Raw genomic sequence first — 12791 nt, forward strand, 5'->3', positions numbered from 1 at the left:
TAGATAAACACAATTTGTTGAGGAAGAGTCAAGATGGCTTTTGTAAAGGGAAATTGTGCCTCACCAATGTCATCAGAAATATTTGTGAGAGTCAACTAGCATGTGAATAAGGGTGATCCAGCTGATGTGCTGTACTTGAATTTTCAGAAAGTCTTTGGGCTTGGCTACACTGGAGAGTTGCAGCGCTGGTAGTGGTTTTACAGAGCTGCAGCTCACTCACCGTCCACACTAGCAAGGCACATACAGCGCTGTATCTCCCTGGCTATAGCGCTGGTTGTACTCCACCTCGGCCTGGGGAATAATGACTATAGCGCTGCTGATGCAGTGCTGCTCCGCCAGTGTGGCCACCAAAAGCACTGTTATTGCCCTCCAGAGGTATTCGGAGGTATCCCAGAATGCCTGTTCAGCCACTCTGCTCATCGGTTCAAACTCTACTGCCCTGCCTCAGGTGACCCGCCCTTTAAATGCCCCAGGAATTTTAAAACAAAATGACTGATGAAATTCAGTGTTGATAAATGCAAATTAATGCACATTGGAAAAAATAATCCCAACATATATAGTGATGGGTTCTAAATTAGCTGTTCCCACTCAAAAAAGATCTTGGGGTCACGATAGATAGTTTTCCAAAAAGTTCCACTCAGTGTGCAGCTGCAGTCAAAATGCTAACAGTATATTAGAAAAGGGATAGAAAATAAAACAGAAAATATAATGCTACTATATAAACCCATGGTGTGCCCTCACCTTGAATACTGTGTCCAGTTCTGGTTATCCCATCTCAAAATCAAGACATGGAACTGGACGTGGTTCAGACAAGATGATCCAGGGTATTAAATGGTGTCCATCTGAGGAGAGACGAAAAATATTAGGATTGTTCATTTTAGAAATCAGACAACTAAGAGGTGATATGACAGATCTATAAATCATGAGTGGTGTAGAAAAAGTGAATAGAAGAGTGTCTATGATCCCTTTCCTACAATGGAAAAACGAGGGGCCATCCAATGAAATTAATAGGCAGAAGGTCTAATATAAAAAGAAGTACTTTTTTTACACAATACACAACTAACCTGTGGAACTCATTGCCATGAGATGTTGTGATTGTCAAAAGTATAACTAGGTTAAAAAAAGAACTGGATAAGTTAATGGAGGATAGGGCAATCAATGACTATTAGCCAAGATGGCCAGGAGTGCCATCCCATCTCGGGGCAACCCTTACTATGGATCACTCTATAATTGCTCTATTGCACTGTTAGAGACAAGATACTGGGGAAGATGGACCGTGGCCTAATCCAGTATGGCAGATTTTGTATTTGTATGCAGTCAAGCACACCTATTATCCATCCCTCAGGCCAGGACATTTTATCCTTTTATTGATATAAATGTTAAATACGAGGAAACTGAGCTGAAACCACTTAAGTTTGAATGAAGACCATATTCCTATTATTCAAGTTTATAACTTATTATTCATATTATCAATTTTCACTTTCCTGTACAGCAGTTGCACATGTTTTAAAAAACCCATACTATGGACTAAATACTACAGAGAAGCTATAGGTAAAATTTGTTTCACAGTTATAGCTTACATTGCATTCAGCCTCCTCATTTTCTCTCTACACAAAGCACAGAAATTAACATACAAATTTGGTCAGTTGTCTGCAGGTGCTGTTTGGCTCAGAAAAACATACTTTTTCTCAATTAACAATAAATGGATAAATGGGAAACTTTATTGCAAATTGATATTAAGTGACAGGTTTCAGAGTAGCAGCTGTGTTAGTCTGTATCCGCAAAAAGAACCGGAGTACTTGTGGCACCTTAAAGACTAACAAATTTATTTTAGCATGAGCTTTCGTGAGCTACAGCTCACTTCTTCGGATGCATAGAATGGAACACACAGACAGGAGATATTTATACATACAGAGAACATGAAAAGGTGGCAGTATGCATAACAACAGGAAAAGTCTAATCAGTTGAGATGAGCTACCATCAGCAGGAGGAAAAAAAACTTTTTGAAGTGATAATTAAGATGGCCCATAGAAGGTGTGAGGAGAACTTAACATAGGGAAATAGATTCAATTAGTGTAATGACCCAACCATTCCCAGTCTCTGTTTAAGCCAGAGTTAATTGTATCTAATTTGCATATTAATTCGAGTTCAGCAGTTTCTCTTTGGAGTCTGTTTTTGAAGTTTTTTTGTTGCAAAATTGCCACCTTCAAGTCTGTCACTGAGTGGTTAGAGAGGTTGAAGTGTTCTCCCACTGGTTTTTGAATGTTATGATTCCTGATGTCAGATTTGTGTCCATTTATTCTTTTGCGTAGAGCCTGTCCAGTTTGGCCAATGTACATGGCAGAGGGGCATTGCTGGCACATGATGGCAAATATCACGTTGGTAGATGTGCAGGTGTACGAGCCCCTGATGGCGTGTCTGATGTGATTAGGTCCTATGATGGTGTCACTTGAATGGATATGTGGACAGAGCTGGCATCGGGCTTTGTTGCAAGGATAGGTTCCTGGGTTAGTGTTTATGTTGTATGGTGTGCGGTTGCTGGTGAGTATTTGCTTCAGGTTGGGAGGCTGTCTATAAGCGAGGACTGGCCTGTCTCCCAAGATCTGTGAGAGTCTCTGGCCTGTCTCTCTCACAGATCTTGCATCTTCGTGTAGCTCACAAAAGCTCATGCTAAAATAAATTTGTTAGTCTTCAAGGTGCCACAAGTACTCCTGTTCTTTTTTATATAAAGTGGTCACATTTCTAAGGAGGTGAAGCAAAGAAAATTGTTTCCAGTCAGGCAATTGCATTAAGTGGGCATGTGTGTACCAGAGGAGAGGAAGGTGTGGCCATTAAGACACAGGACTAGGATTCTGGAGTTCTGCATTCCAGTCCTTGGTTTGCCACAGACTTCCTATGTAACCTTGGGTAAATCACAAAAGGCCTGATCCAAAGGTGCTGAGCACTCACAGCTCCCATTAAAGTTATTGGGAACTGAGAATGCTCAGCACCTCTGAAAATCAGTTAATGGGATAGTAATCCTTGGAAGGGGTGTTGAAAGGCTACATTCATTAAAGGATATGAGGCATTCAGACACCACAGTACAGGACAGAGGCAAATTGGATCTAAAATGAGGGCCAGTCCAAAGGCTCCTCCTGATTGTGTGATCCCACAAATACACCATATTGTGTTTGGTTCAAATTCTATTACCAGGAAGATGAAAACACACAAAATAAAAATATGCAAACTAGATACAATCAATGTAGGCTTAAATAGGGACTGGGAATGGCTGAACCATTACAAACATTGAATCTATCTCCCCTTGTAAGTATTCTCACACTTATCAAACTGTCTGTACTGGGCTATCTTGATTATCACTTCAAAAGTTTTTTTCTCTTACTTAATTGGCCTCTCAGAGTTAGTAAGACAACTCCCACCTTTTCATGCTCTCTGTATGTGTATATACATCTCCTCAATATATGTTCCATTCTATGCATCCAAAGAGGTGGGCTGTAGCCAACAAAAGCTTATGCTCAAATAAATTTGTTAGTCTCTAGGGTGCCTCAAGTACTTCTGTTCTTTTTACAAAATAAAATATTCATTTTTTCCCTCCTTTTCTTTTACTCCGTCACACTCATTAGAGCTGTTGCAGAAAGCTATAGTTAAGATTCCAACTCGTATTGTAGCATAATGTACAAACATTTTTCTCAATATTATTCAAGAGAACAATATGAAAATAGCATTATATTTGAAATAACTAGATTCTCTGGAACCACAGTGGTAAAGCTTGTGATGAAGCTTGTGAGAGCCGGGGATAAAGCAGGCTCAGTGAGAAGATCTGTCTGTGGAACAATCTTCCAGAGCAGATCAGATGAATCCAGTCTGACCATCTTTAGGAGACCTGCAAAACCTTCCTCTTTAAGAAAGCCTTTCCACCATGAGTGACAGTACAAACACCTCTGTATGTTCCCAACTCACACCCCAAAACAAACAAACATATCCTACCCCAAGGAGAGTTTTGACCCTGAAAAGTGCCAAAGAGTATGTCTATGCTGCAATATAAGCCCCAGCTCAGACTCAGGCTTGAGGCCAAATCCCGCTTCTGTCTGCTCACAATTCTGTCTGACTCAGGCCCCAAGCCTAGGTCCCACTAGGATTCAGGCCCACATTCCATTATTCTGCAGTGTGGATGCAGCTCAGGCCTGGACCCTCTCAACTCTGGCCCTGAGAGTCCACTAGTGTTCTTTGTCCTTTCTACCCCAAGAGTAGCAATCAACTCCCAGGAAATGGAAGCCCCCTTCCTTGTTCATGTACAGCAGCTCAACATTTAACCTTTCCATTTTATTCTGATCACTGAGCTGCAAACATAATGAACCTTCTCCTGCAGTTGCCATGGCCACCAACTGGAAGAAGTCCTTTGCCAAGCTGGCTGCTTCCTGGTCATTTTTGGTAAGAGTTCCAGGAACAACCACATGTACCAGGAGGTAGGAAAGAAGCTGGTGGCACTGGGGATTCACCAGACTGATGACCAGTGCAGGGAGTGGATAAAACTAGGAAAGCCAGGGATGAGAACCACACCTCTGGGAGGTCACCGTCATCCTGTCCCTTTTACAAGGAGTTTGGATGCTGGATACTGCACGGAGCACAGAGCCAATAGTGCTTCATGATGGCCTGGTTAGCCAGGATGGCAACCCTCTGCCCAGAATCCAGTATAGGACTGGAGGGGAGCCAGAAGACACCAGCTAGCCAAGTGACTCTAGTACTGGAACCGGGCTCCAAGGAGGCTTTACTGCTGAAGCAGCTGCAGCACATCATGGGTCCTTACTCAAAGTAACTTTTTGATGCCCCGCCCAAGGAGCAGCCTGCCACAGAACTGACAGCAGAAATGGAAGGGACAGAACTTTTTTTATTAGAAACTTGCACATTCTTGCTAAAATGTGCCAGGGTTTTAAAAATAAGAACCTCATATTGCCTTCCCTGTTAGTACGCCAAGCCATACTAACACAGCAATGTAACGAGCCACCAGCAAACAGCTGGCAGGAGGTTCAAATGTTGTCCACTTAAGCTAAATGTAGTCGATAGTGTGACAAATTATTTGTCTGAAATATGGCTGTGGGGTTGTATGCTGTCCAGAAATGTGCTGGGGATGGTGGTGGTGTAGCTGTGGAGTTCTTTACAAGTCTATTAGCATGTGTGTTTGCATGCAGCCATAAAAGGCTGTATCAAAAGCCATGGGGAGACAGTAATCCATGCAGATGCTAACAAAGCATTCTGTTGATTATGCCCCATGAATTTTGCCCAATCCTTGGTGCTGATAACTGCAAACCTTTCCAATAGCAGGAACTCCAGATAGATAGTCGCATTTCAGGGAAGGGCGTATTTTCCAGGGCCACCTTCATAGCTGATCAGGCCATTGCACTTGTGTGTGTGCTGTTCAGTCACCGTTAAGTTTGCCTGCTTTGATGGCATAGAAGGCTGGCTTGCCTCCAGAAGCTTGTTTTATTATTGGTTGTGGTGTTGGTTTATCACTTGGTGTTCTAGTGGCAGCTGGCCTGCCTGGCAATACTTTCATATTGTTATTTTTGTAATGTAAATAAAGGCTTTTATTTTATTAAGGAAGTTTATTGCCATCACTACATGGCATCTTATAATGTGTATTTTAATACTAAAGATAAGTAAAGGGTAATTGTATCCAAACACAAATTCTCAATGCATCCATGTATATCAATCAATAATGTAAATGCACAGTTCCACCCCAACATTACATTAACAGTCATGTCATCCAAAATAAAAATTCATGACAATCAAACCCCTCCGTTTACTGTGTACGGTGACAGTACTGCCCACCCACCCCGAATTTCATTGTATGTGACAGTACCTCATTTACTGCAAGCATTGCTGTACCGAAACATTCTAACTTACTATTCTTTCTCTTCCATCAGCCCATGCAAGTCCATAATGTGGGAGCACAGAGCATCACTGATTTCCTTTGCCCAGGTGCATTCTGCTCCAGCTATTCTCAGTGCACTTTATGGTTGAGTGTACTGGTTCAGCAATCCATTACTGTCATAGATCCATTCAGGGACAAATGGTTCACCATTGTCTTCAAAAAGATTGTGATGAGCACAGAAATCCACAATACGAACAGCCTTGATGACACAAGAATCCAAACCAGTCTATAGACAGCGCCAGTGGGATTTCAATCTGCCAAACACACATTCAGCCACCATTCTTTTAAGACTTCTTTTGCCAGACCTTCTGAGATTCCTATATGGTTTCATAAACCAAGACAAAAGGGGTTACATGGGGTCCTTGTCGGGGGCTAGCTGCGTGCTCCAGGCTGGCAGTGCTGTCTGGTGGCAGTACTCTGAGTCATGATGCCTAATGGTGAGAGTCGATTTCTCTGGCTGTTACAGCTCAAGGTGGTGTCACCTACTGGCAAGAGTCCAAGGGCTGCTCCACCTAGCAGCTACAGTTCAGGGTAGTGTCACCCGCTGGTGAGAGTAAGGGGGTGGTAGGGGAACCTGGACCCACCCTACTCCATCAGATTCTGACCCAGGTCCCTTTGACCCTGTAGCCCTTGTACAGGGCTTAGGGCCTGATACCCCCTAAACACTCTTCCTAGGTCACTTTCTAGCCTTGTTCCAGTCCCTCCAGTGGCATCTTGGGCTGGACTTGGAATCCCTCCTGTTTCCTGCTGATCCATGTCCTGAGTCTCCTCCACTGGCAATGGCAAGTCATCACCTTCAGCTCCTGCAGTCAACAGGCTTCCAGTGGCTTGGCTATGAGGTCCTGGTGGCATGGGGTCCTGGTGGCTTCCCAGCAGCAGGCTGCTGCATCTGTCTGCTCTCCTCCACAGTCAGCTGAGACTGAGCTGATTCGCTCCCTTTTAAATGCTTCCTCCACTGGGACAATGCCCAGCAGAGGTGAGGGGGTGTGATCTCTTGGGCCCAGACCAGCTCTTTAATCCTCATCTCACCAGTGTGGGGCTAGTACTCCCCATCACAGTCCCCTAGAATAATGGTAGGGACAGTAACTCCAGCCTGCCATGAAGGTAGACTCTTGATCAGCAGAAAACCCTGGCATCATGAACCTTTCCAGTGCAGCCTGCACTGGTGTTCATAAATTGGCTCTGTGGTCCACAAGGGCATGCGTAACAACAGAGCAGTACCCTTTGTGGTTAATGTACTCATTTTCAATCTGAGGAGGGCAAACTATGGGCACGAGTCCCATCAATGACCTTGGCACAGTCAGGGGCGGCTCCAGGCCCCAGCACGCCAAGCGCGTGCTTGGGGCGGCAAGCCGCGGGGGGCGCTCTGCCGGCGCCACGGGGGCAGCAGGCAGGCTGCCTCCAGCAGTTTGCCTGCGGAGGGTCCGCAGGTCCCGCAGCTTCGGAGGACGTCCCGCAGGCACGTCTGCGGCAGGTCCGCTGAAGCCGCGGGACCAGCAGACCCTCCGCTGGCAAACCGCCGGAGGCAGCCTGCCTGCAGTGTTTGGGGCGGCAAAATCCCTAGAGCCGCCCCTGGGCACAGTGTAGAAAACCAGGAGTTACTTCAGGAATATTGTTTATGCCCACTAGCACTGGGTAAAAGGCTGACCGCCTCAGAAATCTCCATCACCACTTCACTCACAGTTGACTTTCCAACACCAAGCTGGTTAGCAATGAACCTGTAGCCATCTGGAGTAGCCAGTTTCCAGACAGTTATATCAGTGTGCTTCTGGAACAATATGGCTGCCCTCATGCATGTGCCATTATGCTGGAGGGTTCGGGCAAGCTGCTCACAAAGCTCCAGAAATGTACTTTTTTTCCATGTGAAAGTTATGGACCCACTGCTGGTCATCGCAGGTTTGCAAGATGATGTGATCCCACCAGTCTGAATTTCTGACCCTGCTCCAGAAGTGCTGGTCTACATAGGAGGCATCAGTGGCTATACGGAGTCACAAACAGCATCAGCCAATTTTAGTCTTCTGTGTCTGTATTGTCCTCCTCCTCCTGCTCCATCATTAGTATTGTCAGCTGCTTTCTGAGAGTCAGAAAATAATGCCAAAATGTCTATCAGCATCTCATGGAAGCTCAGTCTGTTCCCTGAAACAGGAGCGAAAGCCCAAGCGAGAGAAATTCTTCAGCTGGTGGCTTCTCCATGTTGCTGGCTGTGGTTGCTGGGAGATGGCAGATAAAATGATGGCTCAGCAGGATGTGTGGCATGCTGTGACAGCTTGCTGTGATGTGTGAGGGTCAAGTTTTCCCACACTGCACCACAAAGGGCTAGAGCAGCCACATTTTGGGAGGGCGCTAGGTAGTCTGGAATATGATTGGTTGGACTCAGGTCTTCATACCCCAATGTGATACTGGAACCCTGGTGTGGTGCCTGGGCTCAAAAATTCTTAACTGAGGGTCACCAATGACTGCACAGATGTTCAAGCCCTAGGCCTTCAAACACAGGGTGCGTGGACTCAAGTCCCACTAACCCTGGTCTTACATTACAGTGTAGACATACCCAGAGACTCTATGAAGTCCACTAGGGACTTCCCTGTTGCTAGTGATTTTACATGGAAGGAGCTGAGGTACTACAGTGACAGGCAGCAGTATAAAATCCTAACATGATAGACAGACAGACTTGCTTAGCCCTTCATTCTCTGGCAAAAGGTAAATTGTGTTTCATGCAATGAGTTCTATTACTCTATGTGATATATTGTAATGTGTCTTCAATGAGATACCTAGCTTCTGCCTGCTCTGTGTAGACATGAAAAAGCCCACATCCCTTTTGAATAAGAGCACATGTTTGCTGAGACATCCTGGCCTCCCTCTCCTTCTTGCTCAGTGAGCTGTGTGACTTTTCTCTGCCTGATTGATGCCATACATTCCAGAGGTAACTGCATTTCAATGGTGCTCTGTGTATACAGGCTTGATGAAGAAATTGCTGGATGAGGTTCTATGGTCTGTGCCATGCAGGAAGTCAGACTAGTTGGTCATAATGGTTGCTTCTGGTCTTAAAATTCATGAATCTATACATTTTGTGAAGTGTTTCCTGATCTTTTGGGCTGAAAGGCATTATATATTACTACAATACATTTAAAAAACCATGATGAACCATAAAGAGATGTACATCACATAGAATCACATACATTCCTTGTCCATCAAAATAATTCACGAAGCTGTATGGTATTGAAATTAATCACAAAGAAACAGACAGCATACTGAACAGGTGAATCGGGTGATTATGAATTATAATGGTTTCACATATAAAAATGTCCTTTACCCAGGATATTTTATTTATCTGGAATCAATCAGAAAAATAAAACAGTGATGAGCAAGCAGGAGTGAAGAATATTTCTTATGGTGTAGTTCAGTGATTACCCTCATCCTTCTGAGTCTACATCCCATCAAAATCCTAAATTCATGAGTTCTATATGTATTTGTAACCCATGTGTACATGTTGACTTTCCCAGCAGTCTCAGTGTCTTTACTATGCTGCTGATACCCTACCCTGCATCCAACCTTGCCAGGGCAATGAAATGAATGATCCAGTGTCTCCGGGACACTATGACTTGCATGAGGGCTACTTGGCTGTAGCTTACTCTAGATCATCAAAACTGAGATATTGTTGGTAGGTTTGGTGAAACCACCAGAAAATAAATGATCAAGAATTATCTTGTGCTGCATTGGATAAACCAGAGCTAACAGCACATGCAGATCACATGAAACTCATGCTCTGAGAGAGGAGAGGTGCTGTATATTTAATATTTTAAATACAGCGAGTAACATGTTTATCCTTTCTGTCTAGGCAATTGTCAGTTATTCAAATGATTTGAAAATATATTTAACTATGAAATCTTTTCACTCATTGGCAATTGCCTCAGACAACTTTGCCCAAGCTGTTCCCTTCAGAGGTCTTGTGATGGGGTTCCCTGTCCAGCATGGGGTGAATGGCAATTTGCTGTAGAGCCATGAAGCCTAGGAGTCAGAGTCAATAGCGGTCCCCGACTCCCCGGGCTGTAAGGCCTAGCTGCTAGAGTCATGAGCAATACCCTGACTCACAGGGCAGTGAGGCCTACAACACCCAGACTCAGGGCAGCGAGGCCTAACGGCCGGAGTCAATAGATTTGCCCTTGTCTGCAGGGCGGTTAGGCTTAGTGACTGGAGTCAATAGGGTTGCGCTGCCTCCCAAGGCAGGGGTGGCTAGAGTAGGGAGACCCAGGCCCTCCCTGTTCCACCAGATCTCAGCCCAGGGCCCTGGTAGTGACAAGTGGGCTCACCACTTAGTCAGCAGGGACCCACCCGAAACACACTGACTGCTGTAGGGACAATGGCTAGTCCGTCCCTGGGGCTACTTCCTACCATGACTCCTGCAGTCCTGGTCTAGACATCTTTGGGGTCTCTGGTCTCCTCAGGCTGTGCTGGTCCCAGGGCCCCCATCTCCGAGTGACTGCTCAGGTACCTGGGCATCTGCCTGAGTCTTGATGTCTCTGGCTCCGGCAGTCTGGAGCCTGCAGCATGTATCTTTCCTCTCTGGCGGCTAGTCCAGACTGAGCTAGGCTGCTCTCTCTTATACCTCCCTTGAGCATGCCCAGTAGGAATGTGGGGGCATGGCTTCCTTTGCCCAGAATGAGGATTTAACCCTTCTCCGTCCAGTGCGGGGTGAGTTCACCCCATCAGAGCCCTCTTGTCTTTGGCATTTTCTCCCCAGTAACATATAGACAGAGTGAAATTTAGAATTTCTAACTCTACATCCTGACTATAGAAAGGAATATGCCAAATGTTCCACTAGTGCACAAACAACAAAAATCCTAGCAGGAATATTTTTTATAGTCCACAAGCATGATGTTCTTCATCAGCAATTTTATTAACTCGCTGCTATATATAATATGTAATTGCACCTGCTATACACTGAGTGAATGAGAAGTTCTTTGGCAATTATGGGTATATGACGCAGTATTGACAACCCTAAGTGTTAAAAATCATGAGTCAGGCCTCCAAAATGATGAAGTTGGCTTATGGTTGATTTAAAAATACATGTTGGGTTCTTTTCCTTTGCTTTTTGGGTTTTGAATCTTTGGGCTAAACATGGGTCACATTTTCAAGTTTTTTACTGTAATCATAAGGGCTAGAAACTTCCTTTTTTTTAAAAAATGAAAGCTGAGATTTTCATGTATTCATATGACTCTAGGAACGCTTTTTTAAAATCACAAGACATGATAACAGGAGAGTTGACAGTACGGAATAAGGGCTGTGGAAAGGGATTAGTTAGAGTCTGCACAAATTTCAGGTTATTCTGGGTGCCACACACTTGCCTTGATTCTCTTTTCATTTACACTTGTGTAACTATTGATTTCTATGGAAGTACCCCTGATTTAGACTAGAGTGAGAGAAGAATCAGCCCCAGAATCAGGCAATCAGGACCTTACCCTAATATGGGATATGCTAGTGCAGACTCCTCCACCAGTGGTGCCCCACTGACAGTGTAACAGGGGAAAGAGAACATGTTTAAAATAAGAAACATATCACACAAATTGACAGGGAGGCTAAGGCAAACATAGTACCTTTGTCTGCTTTTAACCCATGTTTGTTAATTGACTCAGTTTGAAGTTGCCAGGATCCATTTAAATTGTCATTTGAAGTCTCCTTGCCAGACTGAGTATGCAGTGAAGCCTCATTGCCTTCCCTCTGCCTCAGGCAGGCTAGAGGAGGAGGAATCCTGCTCAATAATTTTCAGGAATTTTCCTTCAAATCAGGATTAGTATTAAGATTGTCACCAATGGCCTGTATTTTATATCAGTGGCTTTCAACCTTTCCAGACTACTGTATCCCTTCCAGGAGTCTGGTTTGTCTTCCCTACCCCCAAGTTTCACTTCTCTTAAAAACTACTTGCTTACACAATCAGATATAAAAATACAAAAATGTTCCAGCACACTATTACTGAAAGATTGCTTACTTTCTCATTTCTACCATATAATTATAAAATAAATCAACTGTAATATAAATATTGTACTTACATTTCAGTGTATAGTATATGGAGCAGTATAAGCAAGTCATTGTCTGTATGACATTTTAATTTGTACTGACTTCGCTAGTGCTTTTTATGTAGTCTGTTGTAAAACTAGGCAAATATCTAGATGAGTTGATGTACCCCCTGGAAGACCTCTGTGCACCCCCAGGGATACACGTACCCATGGTTGAGAACCATAGTCGGCATGGAGAACATCTGTCTAATGGAAATTCCCACTGAAAAACTTCATGGAAGACTCTGATTAGACTGCTTAAAGAACTTTTTATTTAATTAACTGGAACCTTTTGCAAGAAATATGGAGGGGGGATGTTTCTTGACTGGGAAGATGTAGTGCAGTCATATGTCCCCTTGCATGACTGCTTAGTTCAGGCAGGGCCGCCCAGAGAATTCCGGGGGCCCGGGGTCTTCGGCGGCGGGGGGCCCCCGCTCAGGGGCGGCTCTAGACCCCAGCACGCCAAGCAGGCGCGTGGGGCGGCCCTTTCCCTGGGGGGCGGCATTTGGCTCGGTTGAGCTCCGCAGGCATGCCTCGCGCAGGTCGACCGGAGCCCGACGAGTGACTGCGGCGGGTGCCGTGGTCCCGCGCCCGCTTGACCTGCCGCAGTCATGCCTGCGGAGGTCCAGCCGAGCCGCGGGACGAGCGCCTCCGCAGTCATGCCTGCGGGAGGTCCACTCGTCCCGGGCTCCGGTGGACCTGCCGCAGGCATGCCTGCGGGAGCTCAACCGGAACCGCAGGGGCCCCAGAAAACACTCGTGGGGGCCCCTGCGGGATGCGGGGCCTGGGGCAAATTGCCCCTCTTGCCCCCC

The sequence above is a fragment of the Mauremys reevesii genome, linkage group 11 (genome assembly GCF_016161935.1).
Source record: "Mauremys reevesii isolate NIE-2019 linkage group 11, ASM1616193v1, whole genome shotgun sequence".
NCBI lineage: Eukaryota > Metazoa > Chordata > Testudines > Geoemydidae > Mauremys > Mauremys reevesii.